The sequence below is a fragment of the Balearica regulorum genome, chromosome 3 (assembly GCF_011004875.1).
Source record: "Balearica regulorum gibbericeps isolate bBalReg1 chromosome 3, bBalReg1.pri, whole genome shotgun sequence".
Classification (NCBI taxonomy): domain Eukaryota; kingdom Metazoa; phylum Chordata; class Aves; order Gruiformes; family Gruidae; genus Balearica; species Balearica regulorum.
This window is the reverse complement of record NC_046186.1, coordinates 35,032,084-35,049,056: the sequence shown is the minus strand read 5'-3', so window position 1 is coordinate 35,049,056 and position 16,973 is coordinate 35,032,084. Positions and strand designations below refer to the sequence as shown.

General features: G+C 40.5%; 1 long non-coding RNA gene across 1 annotated transcript; it reads right to left on the bottom strand.

Annotated features, from left to right (window-relative positions):
• Positions 1–10,460: 10,460 nt before the first annotated feature.
• LOC142601258 (uncharacterized) lies at positions 10,461–14,053 on the bottom strand. Its single transcript, XR_012834861.1, has 3 exons — positions 13,817–14,053; positions 13,092–13,159; positions 10,461–12,505 (listed from the first exon to the last, which is right to left on the bottom strand). It is a non-coding gene; the product is annotated as an uncharacterized LOC142601258 (long non-coding RNA).
• Between the last annotated feature and the right edge of the window lie 2,920 nt (positions 14,054–16,973).

Below are 16,973 nucleotides of genomic sequence, written 5' to 3'. Positions count from 1 at the left end.
TCAGCTCTGTCTCCTGTCACTGGGTAAAATATGTACAGTTGTCCTTTAATCAAATATAAACTTTAGTCAGAACCTCAATAATTTTTTTATCCTCAGAAGCTTTCTCTGAGTTTCTTTGTGTGCTTTGATTTTTTTTTTTTTTTTTTACCTTTTTGGCTGATTCCTAAGAGAAGGTAACAGGGCGTTAGCAATCTGTAAGCAGGCTTAGAGAACACAGCTCCTCATGCGAGCACTGTGTGTGCTGTTGAGCCCAGGACATGTCAGAAAAATTGCTGCCATTTGTATCAGCCCTGCATTTTCAAACAGTAGGACTTCTTCTGCCTCCACAAACATAATGTGTTTGCCAATACCACTTCTAATAATACTAACATCAACCAAATTTACCTCCTTGTGATCCCTCATCTATTTCCACTGTTGCCCCTCTCCTTAAAGAGCAATATGAAAGCTGACTTCCCATTTTGAAGGTGTTTATGAGTGCAATGAAGTTCTGATTCATGGCAAGATGCTACAGCAACCACAACAACAAAACCTAGTTATTTGCTGTATGAGTAGTTGTTGTGGTTTAACATCATCTGGCAGTTCAGCACCACACAGCCACTCCCTCACTCTCCCGCAATGGGACAGGGGACAGAATTGGAAGGATAAAAGTGAGAAAACTTGTGGGTTGAGATAAAGACAGTTTAATAAGTTAAAAAAAAAACAAACCCAAAACAACCAAACAAAAAACTCCCACCACCTAAAACCCCTAAAGAATAACATTTGATGCAAAAAAAACCCCAAACCACGATTGCTTACCACCAACCAACTGATGCCCAGCCAGTCCTCAAGCAATGGCAGCCTTGGGAAACTTTCCCTCCAGTTTTCATTGCTGAGCACTATGTCATGTAGTATGAAATAGCTTGTTGTTCAGTTGAGGTCATCTGTCTCAGCTGTGTCCCCTCCCAGCTTCTTGCCCACCCCAGCCTACTTGCTCTCAGGGCAGTGTGAGAAACAGAAAAGCCCTTGAAGTTGTATACACGCTACTCAGCAATAACTAAAACATCCCTGTGTTACCAGCCCTATATTCATCACAAATCCAAACCAGCACCATGCAAGCTACTATGACAAAAATTATCTCCATCTCAACCAACTACGTTGGAACTACAATCTGCCTCAAAGGCAAAAGGATAACCAAATGAACTGCGATGATCATAATACTAAACATTTGCTGGCAGAATATGAGTTGTGAACAGATCACCTGTATTTCATTATCGTGACCTTGAACTGCAGAGGAATAAAATGACCAGATTTTTTTTAGTTGCTGTCTATTTTGTTAGTTTATCTTCTCAGGTGCTTTGGTTGGTATACCTTTGGTCAGCATTATATTACACACTGTATTACACATTCTCTCTATATATGCATATTTAATATAAAATGTTATACATATAGTAGTATTTAACAAATGCTCTTATCATAACCCTTGACTCAAGACTGACCAGAACAGGTCACAGCTTTATAACTAGCATGGTCACTGTTTAAGTGCCTGAAAATGCAAAATGGAGGTCTCCACCAAAAAAAGAGTTCAGCGCCTAATTTATCCCCTTTACAATGTACCTCAGTAACTGGCTGAATGCACATTCAGTTGTGCACTTCAGGTTTCCACCACAAATGAAGAAGTCTCCTTCAGTAAATGGAAACCGTTTGGTGAATGAATCACAGACCACATCAGGGCTGAAACTGCAAATAAGTAAATTTCATTGCAGATTTAATTGGGCCCATGTGTTCAGTATCAACAGCTTCTAAAGAGGGTTTGTTACTGATGAAGAAGAACAGCCAGCAGGAAATAGTGGCATACGAAATTAAACTTGAGCATTCTAATCAAGACAAGGCATGGGTGTAAATTCTGCTCCTTTGATGTATCACTCCCCGATGTTATTAGCTAACAACTATTTGTTTTCTCTATTTCTTTGAGGCAACAGATTGGGTTGGATGACATTTATTTTCTGTGCTATTGGTTAAAAGGAAAAGCAAAGAGTCTCTAAAGTAATGTCAAGCAAAGGAATAACTCAACAAGCAAATTAGCAATGCCATTGAGGGTGGAGGAGAAAGAAACCCTATTTGATGCTGCTGATTATACACTATCTTTTTTTGTGTCCAAAGAAAGAAATACTGAGAATGCTAAGAGTAATTTTTCATAGGAAAACATGTTTATATTGTGGGAAAAAGCAATGAGATGTCTGTGATGCTGAACTTAGGGTGTGCTTTACCAAGGGACCCATGATTGCTTGGAGACATTAAAAATACATCCTTTTCTCAATGTATTCAGAGTGGTGAGGATATATGAACGGTTACAGGAAGGTGACAAACAGATGGCTCCAGCGAAACGCCACTTAATTGTTCCTCTGTAGCTATTAATTTCTAAGATACAATTGCTAATTATGCAAAGTTGTGTCCCTTTTTTCCTGGCTTATCAAAAGGCAAGACTGCAGTGCAACTCATTTAAATATTTTTTTTTTCCTTTATGGAAACTCTTCAATTATTAATCAAAACAGCAGACTGGACAAAACCTCCTGCAATTTGAAATGAAATATTTTGGAAACTCTTTCATGCTCATTTTTATAACCTGATGAATCTCCCAGTGGCATAAAAAATAGCTACTTTTTATGTGAATCTATGATGTCTAATAACATGTGCTGCTCATTTTAGGGTACCATATGAGATTCATAGGCATAATTTTTAATCACTGACACTAAAGCAAAACTTTAAATACCAGATGATAACCACTAGATGATATTCTACCAAGTAGCCCTTGGTTGATTCCAGCCTGTAGGGTGCTCCCATCCAGCTCCCACCTCTCTTTTGGAGAAGATGGGAGCAGCTTTTAAAGAGCACACCTCCTTGAAGAGCTAAATAGCCCTTGGTGCCTGTGGCTGTGTGTCTGTGCAGAGACCAGAGGCTTGCCACGCTCCGTGTATACGTGCATGCATAAAGGCCAACCTCCACAGTGTAAAAGCAGAACTAGAAGGTTGTACCAGACTGTCCCATTTTTTTAGGATATTTGTCACATTTCTTTCCAAACAGAATCAGTAAATACAGAACATCTAAGTAATCTTTTCAATCAAACTGTAGTTTCATTTTGCATTCAGGCTTATTCAATGTCCTGGGTGATGGCAGCAACTGGCTGGGGGAATCTACAGTACATACACATTTGGTATTGCTCAGAGGAGTGCTTAGGGATCCTGCCTTCTTGCTCTGACCTGTCAATGGCTCTGGTTACTTTGCTTATTCTCAAAGAAAAGAACTTCCCAAAGAAGGAAGATAAACCAGCAAAGCCCAAGTACAGTGTTCAGCTAGAGCTGGAAGAAATAGTTCCTTGATTGCATCAGCTCAGCAAAGCACTAGGGTTAAAATTTGAAAATTCTGTGCCATTACTAAATATTCTACTCAGTTAATTTCAATATAGTCCTGCATGTCATGCAGACTCAGTACAGTGTTTCCTAGGGTTTAGTTTTAAAAGGGAACACTATAGAGATTGCATCACTACACTGCCCTGCAGGGCACCATACTTGAATTTAGCAGACTGAGCCATGAGTAAAGGTATGCAGATTTTGACCAAAAAAACGTTCCTCAGATGGTAGTAGCATTTCAGATTCCGAACCAAATATTAAAGAATTGTCTATTGAATCCTCTATTCCTCTATACAATATTCCAAAGGCAATTCAAGCTTTTAGACCCAAATATCTTAGGGGACCTAAACTTTGTGGGAAAAGAAACTAGGTGTTTAAACAATTAGTTGCACGTTATAAATGTTTGTGTGTCTACCTGCTATAGGTGGTGTTTCTATGAGATGAATTGTCACTGCTGTCCGTGACTGTGGATGCAAAATTTAGGACCTCCATTCAGATGATCCTTTTCAAATATAAATTATGTGACTACTGGGAAGAAACACATTGGTTTAGAAAGAGGAGATGGCAATAACAAATGAGCAATTGTCCAAGAACCCTCTTTGCAGCATGAAATGATGCCAAGACTGTTCCAGTAATAATGCACCAGAATTCAAATAATTCCAATAATGAAGACTATGCTTTCAAAAGCAGCAGATGGTTCTGGTGTTAAAATCAAGAAAGTGTGTCCTTTCTCAGACAAAAGAGCAGCTTGGTTGTAAGGCTGAAATTATTCACTGTTTGTGAAACTTTGAGCACCGTGACTGCAGAGGAGCTTTAATTCTGGCCTGAGGTGATAGGGAGAGCTTTCAAGTGGTGACATGCTTATCTGAATCTTCAGAGAGCATTATTCAGGAAATCAAACTGGCAATCCCATCAGATGAATCTTTTGAAAACTTTTTAATACTTATGCTTCTTGTTGGAGTAGAAAGCTATGGGTGGATCCAAAGCCCAAAAGCAATTGGGAACTACTGTTTATGAATGACTTCAAAGGACTTTCGATCAAACTCATTGTGACAGCAGGCTTTCCCCTGGTATTTTAATACTTCCATACCCAGCTTTATCCAAAGCAGGCAGGGAACTGAAAGGCAAAAGTAAAGCAAATGTTTTTCTGATCTTGAAGGAAATCTGAAGACGTGTGTAATTACCAAAGAGAATCAGTTCTGACATGAATAGGCATGTATAAGAATAGAGAAGATGTAAAGGGAACTGATGCATGATCAGTAGAAAGTGAAGGACAACAAGAGTGAGGTGCCTACAGTACAGGTCAAACTCCCAAGGCAATAGCCTTTCCACATCTGTTCCTTTCTGTGTCTGGAAGTAATCCTGAAAAGTGAACACATATGGGGCTGTATGTTGTGTAAGCCCAAAGGTGTCTGTGGAATGGTTTAGTGTGATTCTCTCCAAAAAAAAGAAGACAAAAAAACCCCCAACCCAAAAACTCAAACCAACATTATTTATTCTAATAATTTTTATAACCCCACCTATCAGAGGTGGAAAATTATTTACATGTAATACATGCAGTGTTCAGAGCAGCTGTGTAGTAGTAAGCTAATTTATAAATATATTTCATGACAGTGATGCTGCCAGTTATTTATTTATGAAGGTCACAAGAAAGACACTCATTGTTGAAAATTCTTGGAGTGAAATAAAGAACATATAGATAATTATGATGGCGTTTTTTCAGCAGAAACATTACATATCTTTTCCACAATTCACAAAACTTTTAAAAACCACATAATGGGTTTCCTTTGCTTTCTAGCTATTCAGCACAAATGTGGTTGTCTATTCAGTTCTAGTTAGCCACCTCCTTGGAAACCTCTGGTGGAAAGCTAAAAGAGGATGTAATCGATATCCCCATATTCTGAATCCTCAGACCTTACTGAGAAATACCCTTACAAATACACAGTTGAAATATTTAAGATGTGTTTTGAAGCTGATTCTCTTTTGGAGTTGCAGTAGGAAGAGAAAACCCTTTGAGACTTAATTACTGTAAGGACTATTTAGCTTTTCCGTTTTCAAATAGATGCTTACCAACCGCAGTCATGGTTGCTTGTCAGGAGAGAACTATTGCCATATATCATTATGAAATGAAGGTCCATTTTCAAGCACCATTACAGTAGCACAAAGGCATGAGCATAGACTGGAAAGGCAGTGAGATGGCGTTTGCTTCAGACTGTATGCAGCATCTCTCTTCCTTGTCATATTTCTGACACTACAGAAATTTACACCAGATTATTCCTTGCTGTTTGTGAGGTGGAGGAAAGGGAGACAGGAGCTTGCGCAGCACCCACCACAAACTCTGAAATATTAGAAATGGAAAAGGTTAGTCAGCTGATTAGCCACATCAAATAGTTGTGCTGGATTATGAACGAGAAGTTTATTACCAACACATGTATTGTCACAAGGGAACAGGCAGTGGGTCGTGCACCATGGAGGGGCCAGCTGCCATGTGCAAGCATCGCAGACCATCTGACCAAACAGGAGAGTCAGGCTGATGGATTGGTTTTTTTTATTGCTGAAGGCAAAGTACACACTGATGGCCATGGTAACTAGTGGGTGCATCTGTCAGAAACCACTGAGCAGAGGTAATGTGCATGCAATCACAGTGAGCTCTAGATTTATTGACCCTTCAACTGATTCACAGGATAAGCCTAGTAACACTAGGCCAAAAACTACATACGTACAGCGAAATAACCAAGAATAGGCTTCTCCTGCTTCCTTTCATACATTTTTAGCACTGTTGTTTTGTTTCTTTATTTTAAAGGAAGCAAAGAAAGCAAGGTGGAGGTCAGAGCCAAGGTTTGATCCAAGAAGACCTTCCCCTACATCTGGTATCTGAATTTTGAGTCTTCCACAGTTAAAGTCACTTTAATCAATGTTCTCCAAGTCACCTGAAGGTAATACACATAACAGAAATCCCTTGGTTATGGCTATGCCTGAAGGCTGGAGGAACCTGGGGTCCAAACCTGCCAAAGGCAAATCACTTAAACGTTTTGTTTCTCTGCTGGTGAAAAAAGGATGATAATAGTGTCTCTGCGGAAAAAAGATGGCTACAAGACTCTATTTTTGCTTCTGTAGATTCTGTAAATTTATTCAGCTTCAGTTCCTCTGCAGTGTCATCAGCTTCAGCTGGAATCGCAATCTTCGCCTCTTCACCCCCCCAAGCCTCCTCCTCGATCCTGCTGTGCTCCCCTCTCAGCCCCTGTGCCTGTTCTCCTCCCCTGGGGCCAGGATTTCTCCTGTCAGCAGTGGATGTATTTTTTGTTTCTTTCCCCCCCTTTCTTCCCATATACTCTGTGTATTTCATTTTGCATCCTGCTTTTCTTTAACTACCTTTGGGGACCCCCAGGCTTGTCACTCATGGAAAATAGATTGCACTGAGAATAGAGTGCAGGCTGGGATAGGACAGCAAAGGAAAGATACATCTGATGAGGTAAATGCTGGCCCAGAGTCCTAAAGAAACCACAGAGCAGCTTTAACATTTCCAGGCAGCTGGCTCAGCAGTGATGTATTCTCCTACTGGTTAAGCAGCGATCGTTGTCAGTGCTCTCGGAGCGCCGTGCTCCGCAGGAATGAAGGGAGTAGCAGGCTAGCGGCGCTGTGAAAAACACGTGCTTGCTTTGCTTGTGTTTGGGACAGGATGCACAACGCATGGCTCCAAAAATCTCCTCTGTAGGACCTTCTCCTGATCCACCTAAAGAGAAACCACAGCCAGCAGCTCAGAAGAGACTGCCCACCCTGTTGTCTCTCCAGAGGCAAAGAACATAATTGCTGCTGTCAAGCCTGTATCGCCACCAGCGTCTTTGCGGTGGTGAATGTTTGACGGTAATTGTGATATACATAACTCTTTAAACAAGCCACATTGCCGTGACGAACACCAGCTGAAGTCATGTTTACATGCTGACAGATGCAACCTGCAGCCACTTACGGTTTGTAGCCATGGACAAATAACAGTCTAGACAAACTGGATCTGATTTTTCTCACTTGATCTGTTGAAGTCAGCAGTGTTACGGTGCTGTAAAAGAAAGAATAGCTAGACCAGTAATGTCTTGACAAGTTTAATTGAGGACAGTCTGTATTTAAATGACAACTGGTCACACCATGATTTGGGCTCTGAGCCTGCGCTGGGGCAAATGAGGATGCAAAACGCTCCTTCCCCGCACACTGTGTCCTTTCCACATGCTTTCTCTCTGACTTTGTGTCCAAGCATGCAATGGCAAATGGGCAAAGACAGCTTCCCAGTGTCCTACCTCTCCCAGTTCAAAGGCCATCAGGACTGGATTCAGCCACGATGTTAATGGGGAACAGACACTCCCTGTCATACTTTACAAAACGTGCGTTGTACCAGGCAATGACAACAGGACGCTGCAACTCTTTTGTCCTCTTACAGCCAGCAAGTAAAGTCACTGGACCTTGTTAGCGGGGGTAGCATGGAGGGCAATAATTTGCTGCTGATGATTCACACAAGAAGGAGCAGAGAAAGCTTGGGGAGGTCTGTACTGCTGCAAGCCCAAGCTGGAAAAGGACGGTGATGGATATCATGTGTTAGGTTGCAGTACACACACAGAAACACGGCTGATATCTTATACTATTTAAAGCCACTGCCTAAATATTATAGTGTTAAAAAAAAAAAATCCAGTGGTTCCATCCCATAGAGACTTTGTTCCTTTGTAGAACATTTTCTACCATTTGTCGTATTTCTTAAAATTTAGCTCTTTTGGTGCAACGTGGGAAATGACAAAGCACTTTCTGTGCTGCCTTATACTCCTGCCAGTAAGTTTCAAATGCAGCATCTGTTTAAAGCAGCATCAATACAAGTTGAAAAGTAACACTCTAGCAGGGAAGAGGTTAAGTGTATTTGAACTTAATTGTTTCATGTTCCTTTTCCTTGCTTGAGCTTTTCCTACAAACTTCTACACTGTCATTAATTGCAGCCGACCATAAAACCCTACAGGTGATCCAAAAGCTTTAAAGGTAGGATTTTCAGGGATAGAGTTTAATTGCTTATAAAATCTCCATGCACACATTGAGGTCAGGGAGGATTCCTGCAGGCTTACCATCAAAAACCTGTTTGATTTGTATTTGACAACTTTCCTGGTAATATCACATGCTCACGTTAATTACTTCATTAGCGGACAAACAAGAACTTACAAGAGAAGTGAATACATATTCTCTATGCTGTTTAAATATGAGTCATTAATAGTGGAAAAGGACACAGAACAAAACATGAACACGCAGGCATGCAATTAGTTATCTTATGGAAAACCACCACTGATGTTTCACAGCTTCTATTTTCATAATATTTGTTTAGCTTTTCTGTCTTTGAGGACAAACTATTCTCACACAGCTGTCAGCATCTGTGAAAAGTTTTCTTTATAGGCCTAGTGAATATCATGGCAATGTTTTTTGTATTTTAGTTCCTTGTTCTTTTTCCGAAATACCTTTTTCTCTTAAGAAGCAAACAAAATTATGAAACAAGCTTCTCAACCAGACCATACAATGCTGCAAGACAACATAAGTTCATGGTCTAAAGGAATGCTGAGGCAAACTATTTTGACCCTGTTTTCTGACCCAGAGTTCTCAAAAATTATGTTCAGAGATGCCAGGAATTATCTGGCAGTTGCAAAGTCCGATAAACAAATTACCATCAAAATGATTTGCTGCTGCTGTAGAGAAAATACAGAAATGAAATGTGCCCATCATTTTTGGAGTGAATATTTTTCATAATTGGAAATAAATTGTTACATGGATGTAGTGGAAGACACAGGAATCAAGTTTTGTCTTCTGCATCACTACAGTAAATTCTACCCTATGGGATAGGTAAAATCCAGAATATATTATTGTTTAGTGTTCTCTGGACTTTATTACAAGTTTGTGCAAGTTAAAGCTACTTTAACCTACATTTGGAGATCAAACTGTCCCAAGGATTGCTTCTCAAGGTCCTACAGTGAGTATAGCTCAGCTGAGTTTATGGAACCTCATCATGCCCAGGTCTGAGGTCTACTTGATGTAACTGTGATACATTGGGGTTTTGTTTGGACTGTTTGGTTTGGGGTTTTTTTTGTTGTTGTTGTTTTTTGTTTGGGTTTTTTTTTTTTTTTTTTAGTATTTTGTTGCCCAGCAAAGAGAAATGCCAATTTTAATCATCTGTAAAGCTGTGACATAGTACTGTACTGAACCAGTCATAACCCTAAAATTTGTGTCCAGACATACCTCTAAATTTCTGGAGTTTCTCATGACACTGGTGGATTTTGTGCAGCCTTCAGGCACATCCGGGGACAGTGAGCTATAAAACAAACAAACAAAAACAAAAAGGAAAAAAAAAAAAGAAAAAAAGGAAAAAGATGAAAAAAGAAGGGTTCAGAATATTTTGCTCTTTTTTTGCCCCTTTTAGGGGTTTTACCCACAGTGACCCTGTGATTTGGGCACAGAACTCTATTCCCGGTCTCACACAGTTGTTTCTCACTTCTTGCTCTCCAATTAGCATCTTTTATCTTTTATCCAGGATTTATCTGTAGGGATATCACCAGATAAGCCCTTGATAAGCAGAGGGATACCTCCCTCTGGAGGGATACCTGGCTTATCTCCTGGTCCTGTGAGCAGTGGCATCCACACGAGAGAGGTCTAAGAACCCTCATACAGTCACTTACCCTGTCTGCCATGTCTGGAGGCAGTAGCCTTCAGATGAGGAGCAGTAACTAGCAACTTAGGGCTTTGTGAGCATATTTGCCCTTCGTCACAGGGTTTTGCTGACCTGCACTGCCTAGTCATGGAGGCTTTCTCTGAGAGAATGCTTCAAATGCACAAGGCCCAGGAATTGTTGATATTTGTTCAACTTGCACATTTTGCATATGGTTTATAGATTAGTTTGTGGCTGAATCTTGAATGGCACAATTGGAAAATGCCTAATACACTTTATTAGACTAAATAATGATGTGACAGGACAAAGAAGAGATGCTTCAAATAGCACTTTTACTTAGGAGGCACAAAAAAGTATTCCAAAGACTTGGGGGGGCGGGGGGGGGGGGGAAGACTCAAAGCTGTGCTCGAGATGCTGCTGAAGCTGCAACACAAGAGACACTTTTAAAAGCCAGAGACAGCAGGTTATGAGGAAATAGTGTATAGAAGCAGAGAGACAGAGAAAGAAGGAGATTTTAACTCCCATTTCAGTTAGAAAAATGAGCTTGGCAGAAGTGCTGCTCTGCAGACTGAAAATGGCAGTCCCATCAGTTTTCCCAACAGCCCCATCAGTTTTCGCTGTGAGCAGAAACCAGCAAACGCTGCTCCCAGTATGGGTAGAAACCTTGATCAGAAAAGGGGGAAAGATTTACCAATTGCCAGCACACTCATTTTCAGTGTTTGGAAACCTGACAGAGTCCCCTATCCAACTCGCAGTGATCCCAGTGGAAACCCTCCTCCCCAACTGTTTTCACTGGGATCCAGACTGAGCCTGTAGAGCAGAACTGGTGCGACCAAGATGGAAAGTTAGGGTCACGTCAAAATTCCTGTAATCTGCAGCATTTCTGGGAGGCTCAGTTGAAGTTTGTACCCTTCCACTCACATACACACTGCACACCAGCCAGACAGGATACTCAGACTTACCGACTTTCTAAATATTTCTTGAAACCTCTGGAATGTTTTGGGGAAGATCCAGGAACTGGAAAAATATAATCGTGGGGCTTCTTGAGAAAAAAAAATAAAAAAAATACTGGTAATTATTTGAAAGAGCACTAATTTAGAGTGACTGAGGGAACCCAAAAGTTGCTGAACGGGTGGAACAGCTGGGTGAGGTTCCAGGCAGAGGGACTCGTGCTGGAAATCAAAGCCACGCAGCTGAGATTGAAGCTGCTGGGCTCACGCTAAACTCTGCCTCAGGTTTAGGGCTGGTAACAGCCATACACAGTGCCGTCTAGTGGGTCTGGGGCAGCTTTTAACCATTTCTTTGGGCTCTCAGAGTAGTTTTGAGGTCAGCTGCTTGAACCTGAACACTGATGACTCTAGCTGAAGGGCCTGGTACATCGATTTTCTCATTGGCACTGTAAAGCATAGCTGCAGCGATAAATATAGGGCAACACACAAGATGTCAGGAAGATCAGAACTTATTGAGAACTGCATGACACTGAAAACCAGCTTATGCCCTGTGCTGAGAAGGGAGAAATACTCCTGGGAACTGTAGGAAATGGCCTTAATAGGGCATGTGAGCTTTTCTCCATCCAAAATGAAGAGCAAAGAGGCAAAAAAGCACCTCTCGCCTCCCACCAGCACCTGGTGGGTAGAAGGACAGATATTTTTCCTCCCCCTTGCCTCTCATTCCCTTAGACTGAGTTGGGACAGCTAGGGCTCTCATGCCTGTCTGCTGTCTCTTGCTCCTGTCTAACCAGAGTTAGACTGATCATCATGATGGGTTCAGGAAAGAATTTTCCCCCAGCTCTGATTAGGAAGGATCTTTGCATTTTTATTGAAAGTACAAAATCTCTGATGTGGGGAGATGCCAAGAATATTGTCTACAGCTCTTTTTGTAGTAAAGGTCTGGAAAGTATTATAAGATGTTGGGAAATACTCTGAGGGTTTTGCAGTGTGGGAAAGAGTAGAGTTCTTTGATCCAGCAGTATGTTACCTGGTTGTGGACAGGGGATGGATATGATGATTCATGTAATCTCTTCTAGTCCTTTGTTCCTCCCTGGGAGTTTGTTCCGCTCTTCATTTTCTTCCAAGGAAAGAAGAGTACAACATTTCATCCCTTGGGTTGACTGCATGCTGCTTCCTCACTTTGTTTAGGAACATGAATAACTGCTGTCCATGAGATAATTCACCCGTGTGAATTGGCTGGGGGATGCAAAGCCTGGCCTCGCTCACTGTGCAGGTTGTGCTTAGAGATGGCTTTCAAACCATCAGGGAAGGCTTGTTTGCGCTAAATAGCGGTTTGCCTCTTGAGACTGGTGGGGTGTAAGTGTTTGTGTTCCTTGAAATAAAAGTTGATGGACATTAGAACATGGTTTCCTTAATATATGTGCAGAGGATCCTGCAAGCAGATGGAGCAACAAACAATGGCACATAAAGGTACCCAGGAGAGACAAATGCTGAAAGAAACAAGGGAAAACATCAAATTAGTGATAGAAAAGACTTTTTTTTTTTTTTAACATTAATATGGCCTCAACTTTACCTTCCAGAGTTACAGCCTGCATCTGCAGTTGCTTTCTTAAACATTGAAGGAACCAGACAAAGATTGTCATTGTGTAAACTTGTGCTTAGATATTGCTGTTTATTTTCTACCTTAGCACACATACATTTTGTTCTTAATGTAGCTACAAATAGAGGAACATCTTTTTTTTCCAAAGAAAGGATAAGGACTTATCCAGCTCAGAGTATCCAGCATCACTGGATTCCCATTATTCTAGTTTTAGGTTCCAATTTCGTTAGAGTGACATTGAGGATGCTATTAATTTGAATTAATTTTATGAAGAACATTGAATCAAAGACATAATAAATGCTGGAGAAAGAGAGGAAAAATTGTGATTAAAATAAATAAGCTGTATTTGTTCTTTATCAAGCTCTCCTCTTGTGCACACATGCACATAATTTTTTTCATTTAGCAAAAAAATATAGCTATATAAAAACTAATATAGATATAATACATAAAGCATTGTAAAAGAAAAAAGGTAACACCTCAAACTCTTTGTCTCCTCATGGCAATGGTTCCCGATGTACTAGTAGCAATTAATTTTCTGTAAGTCCTAAAAGAAAATTAAATTACTCCAATAAGGACTTCAAGTACAAATGGTTAAGCAGACATTATGACCTTACAGCAAGGATTTCAGCTAAGTCTGAATTCCACAGTCTCAGCTGTGGAAAGAACAAATCCAAGAGTCACAAAGGGACATTAATAGCACATAGGACTGAATATACATGTCTCTGCTAGTCAGTAAGTGAGCCAATAATTAAATAATACAGTACAGTGAAACTATAAACACATATTAACCATTTAGCACTGTGGGTCCTGATCCAGGAAAACAATTCAGCCTTTGCTTAATTCCGAGCATGTGACTGGTCCCTTTGAAGTAAATGGAAATAAGTTAATTGGGGTCAAAGCCTCAAAACAGGGGTTCTCCATTAATTCACTTGTGTACCTCCTACACAGAGACAGCTCGTGGCTCTCTGCCAGGTTGTGTGCATACTCAGCAGTGGGGTGTTTTCAACCTCTTCATTCCCATTCCCACCCTTAGCACACCTATTTTCTTCATTGCTCTGTCTCACACTCTGCTTTCCTAAACCAGAACTATCCTCACCTCCTCTCACCTCTTCCCTGAATTATCATGGGAGTTTCTCCAGACAGGCAAATACCACCCGTTGGTGACCTAGATAGCCAAGTGCTCTGTGGCTCTCATACCTACCTCCACATAGGGAATTACCAATGATCAGTTGTTAAATTCTGCTGTGAACACGTTCCCATGGACAGACAGGCTCGGTACAGACAGACTAGACCTGCTCCCCTGGTTGCCACCAGCAAGCTGTAGTGATTCCATCTAAAGCAGGATTCCTAAATTTAATCAATTTGGGGATCATCGCATGCAGAACTGGTCTGAAATCATTCCAACAGCACTAACAGTACATACAGCACACTCTGGGAACCTCTGCCTGGAAAGACACGTACATTTACTGGAGAAAACCACGATCCTTGAATATCGCATACCTTCCCTCATGAGCCATCAGACATATCTTTCATTTAAGCAGGCACAGAATCAATACTTATTCCAGTAACAGATATTTGACTAATAGGTTAGAAATGTCTGGTGTGAGTCATTCACTACTATCTTTGCTTCTGTTGCTTGGTGGTCTAAAAACCTGTGAAATACCCACCAGAAAGGTGAAGGAAAAAAAAAAAAAAAAAAGAATGTAAATATCCACAACATGTGTAGGAAATCTTTGTGTCTGAAAATCTTCGTGTCCTTTTTCTGCAACACAACTCAAATGTGTTTCATTGTTTTCAGTCTAAAGCACATTCTTTTGCTCTATAGCTATAAATTTATTTATTTATTTATTTATTTAACTTCTTGTTTCCCCTTGACTTCTTTCCATGTAATTTTCTTCTCTTTGCCTATAGCTATGCACAGCTTTTTCTGAAAGAACATTTTGTACCCAATCTCTAAGCAGGTTAGTTTCATGTGCATGGCAACTGATGGGGCTGGGACTAGCAGCACCAGCTCATGGGATTTGTGGATCCCCTCACATTACTTTTTGAAAACTAGGAGGGAGATACTTTTAGACTGAAAAGCAGAAAATCACATCCAACTTCTATAAATATGAGACATGTTGCCAACTTGTGCTTGCTGTGCTGGAAACATATTTGGAAGAGAATCTTTTATTCTGTTGCTAGCAGCAAATAGATACTTTTAATAATTTTTTTTTTCTTGTTTTCTTTTTTTTTCCTTCTTTTTTTTTTTCTTCTCCCCCCCCCCCCCCCCCCCCCCCCCGCCCCCTGGTCTCCAAGCTACATCCTGAGCTATTTCTTGTTCAGACAGGTGCCCATTTTATTTTTCCTTCTTCTCAAAAAAGCAAGACCATCCAAACAAGGATCAGCTAATGGCTGATTCCTGTCACCAGCAGCACATACAATAGGAATGCCCTTGTGCATCCCTGAAATCACCTCCTTAGAAAGTGCAGGATGTGCCAAAGTGCCCCAGGACCGAGCCTGGGCTCTGGTGCTGTTCCTAGGAGCACAGTCCAACTGCACGGCTGTGACTGGGCTGATCTGCAACGGCAACAGAAGGGATGTGACCACAGATGTTCTTTCACTGAAGTTTCATTTGTCATTCTTCTCAACTTAATTTACTGAGGGTGATCAAATGACCTCTTTGATCCTGAAATACCTCAAAGAGGCTGAGACTTAGTACTTCTCTTTCTTTGTTAGGAGAACTAGACTGCTGTTATCTAGACACCATTTCGTATTGAAATATATGCAACATTTCTGTCTATTATATGTCTTGTTTTTGTCTACCAGGCACCTTTCAGGTAAAGTAAGATAGACATATTTATTAGTTTAATACATTGAAAATCAGATCAGAGGGTTTTTTAAAAAAGAAAAGAAAAAGCATAAAGGAATAGAAAGAAAAAAGAAAAGAAAAAGGGAAAGAAAAAAGAAGGAAAAGAAGAAGAAAAAGGAAAAAAGAAGAAAAAAAACAAACCAGAAAACAAATTTGATAGAAAGATTAAAAAAAAAAAAAAAAGAGAGAAAAAGGAAAAGGAAAAGAAAAAGAAGAAAGAAAAAGGAAAAGCTCAACAGCTTCATCTAACAGAACACCAGGATCTGAAGAATTCACTCACTAGAAGGAAAGGTGTGTGCATGTCCACACGTATAGAACAGTGCACTGAAACTCTCTCTCTCTCTCTCTCTTTAAAAAGTATTGAAATAAATAACACTGTGATGTTGGGCAGGCAGGAAGAGCAGTGTAATCAGTATTCAAAATGGTTTCTTCTGAAAACACATTTGATTGCTCTGGAAGCTTTCAGTCTCTGGACTGGAATTTTCCATTCTGGTGGCCTCCTCTTGTACAAATACTGGTGTAAATTTGGAGGAACTTAGAATCATAGAATAGTTTGGGTTGGAAGTGACCTTTAAAGATGATCTACTTCAATCCCCCTGCATTGGGCAGGGGCATGTTCAATCACCAGCTCTGCGATTTTTAGTGAAGTATATCTGGATGCAGCACATCCAGTAAATAACAGCTGAGTTTGGCAACACTTAGCAAAGTGTTTCTGAGCTTTCAGAGCAGTCTAAGATTTTGTATGAACAAGAAGAAACAGTAGCAGCATAACTGCACAGCCCTTAATCTTGCTTTGCAGTCCCTCCAAAGTCGTGTAGCTCTGCCTAAACCAGCCAGCTCTCTATCAATTCCCAGGCACGTCTATGAGATATGCCAAGTATTATCTGTGTACATGTGTTGAATGATCAGCAGTTAAAATGGTGGAAATATTCCTAGGAAATTATTTACAATACTGTAAAGATGTATTTTCTTCCACAGAAAAGGTCCTTGGTTATTTTCTAAGGGTACAAAACCCCCCAAACTAAACCAAACCAAAACCCAGGAAACTTCTCAGAGAAATCTTCTCCCTGTCCTACTCTCTTTTACACCTGGGTGCTTTCTTCATCAAGGGGATGTCCTCACCATGCAAAGCCCTTAGTGCATGTTTGCTTTACTCTATTTTCAGAACTCAGATTTGTTGACTTTGGTCATTTTCCTACCTTTTTTTTTTCCTTTTTTTTTTTTTTTTTTCACCCCAGAGGATCTCTTTAATTATGTTCTTTTTATATTATCTGTCAGAGCTCACACTCAGTGTATATCAGGGCTCAGCACTCTTGCTTAAATTTACTTTTTCATGCTCTTTTGTGAGCCAGACAAATTGGCTAGAACAACTGCTGTGACCTGACTGCTTTATCTCTAGATGTAGATAGTAACTCCTTTGACATTAGAACACAGGCTACAGAGGGTCCTGGCAGACCTCATTTTTATGTAAGAAACCTGCCCAGACTCTTGAGCTGACAGCCTCAGA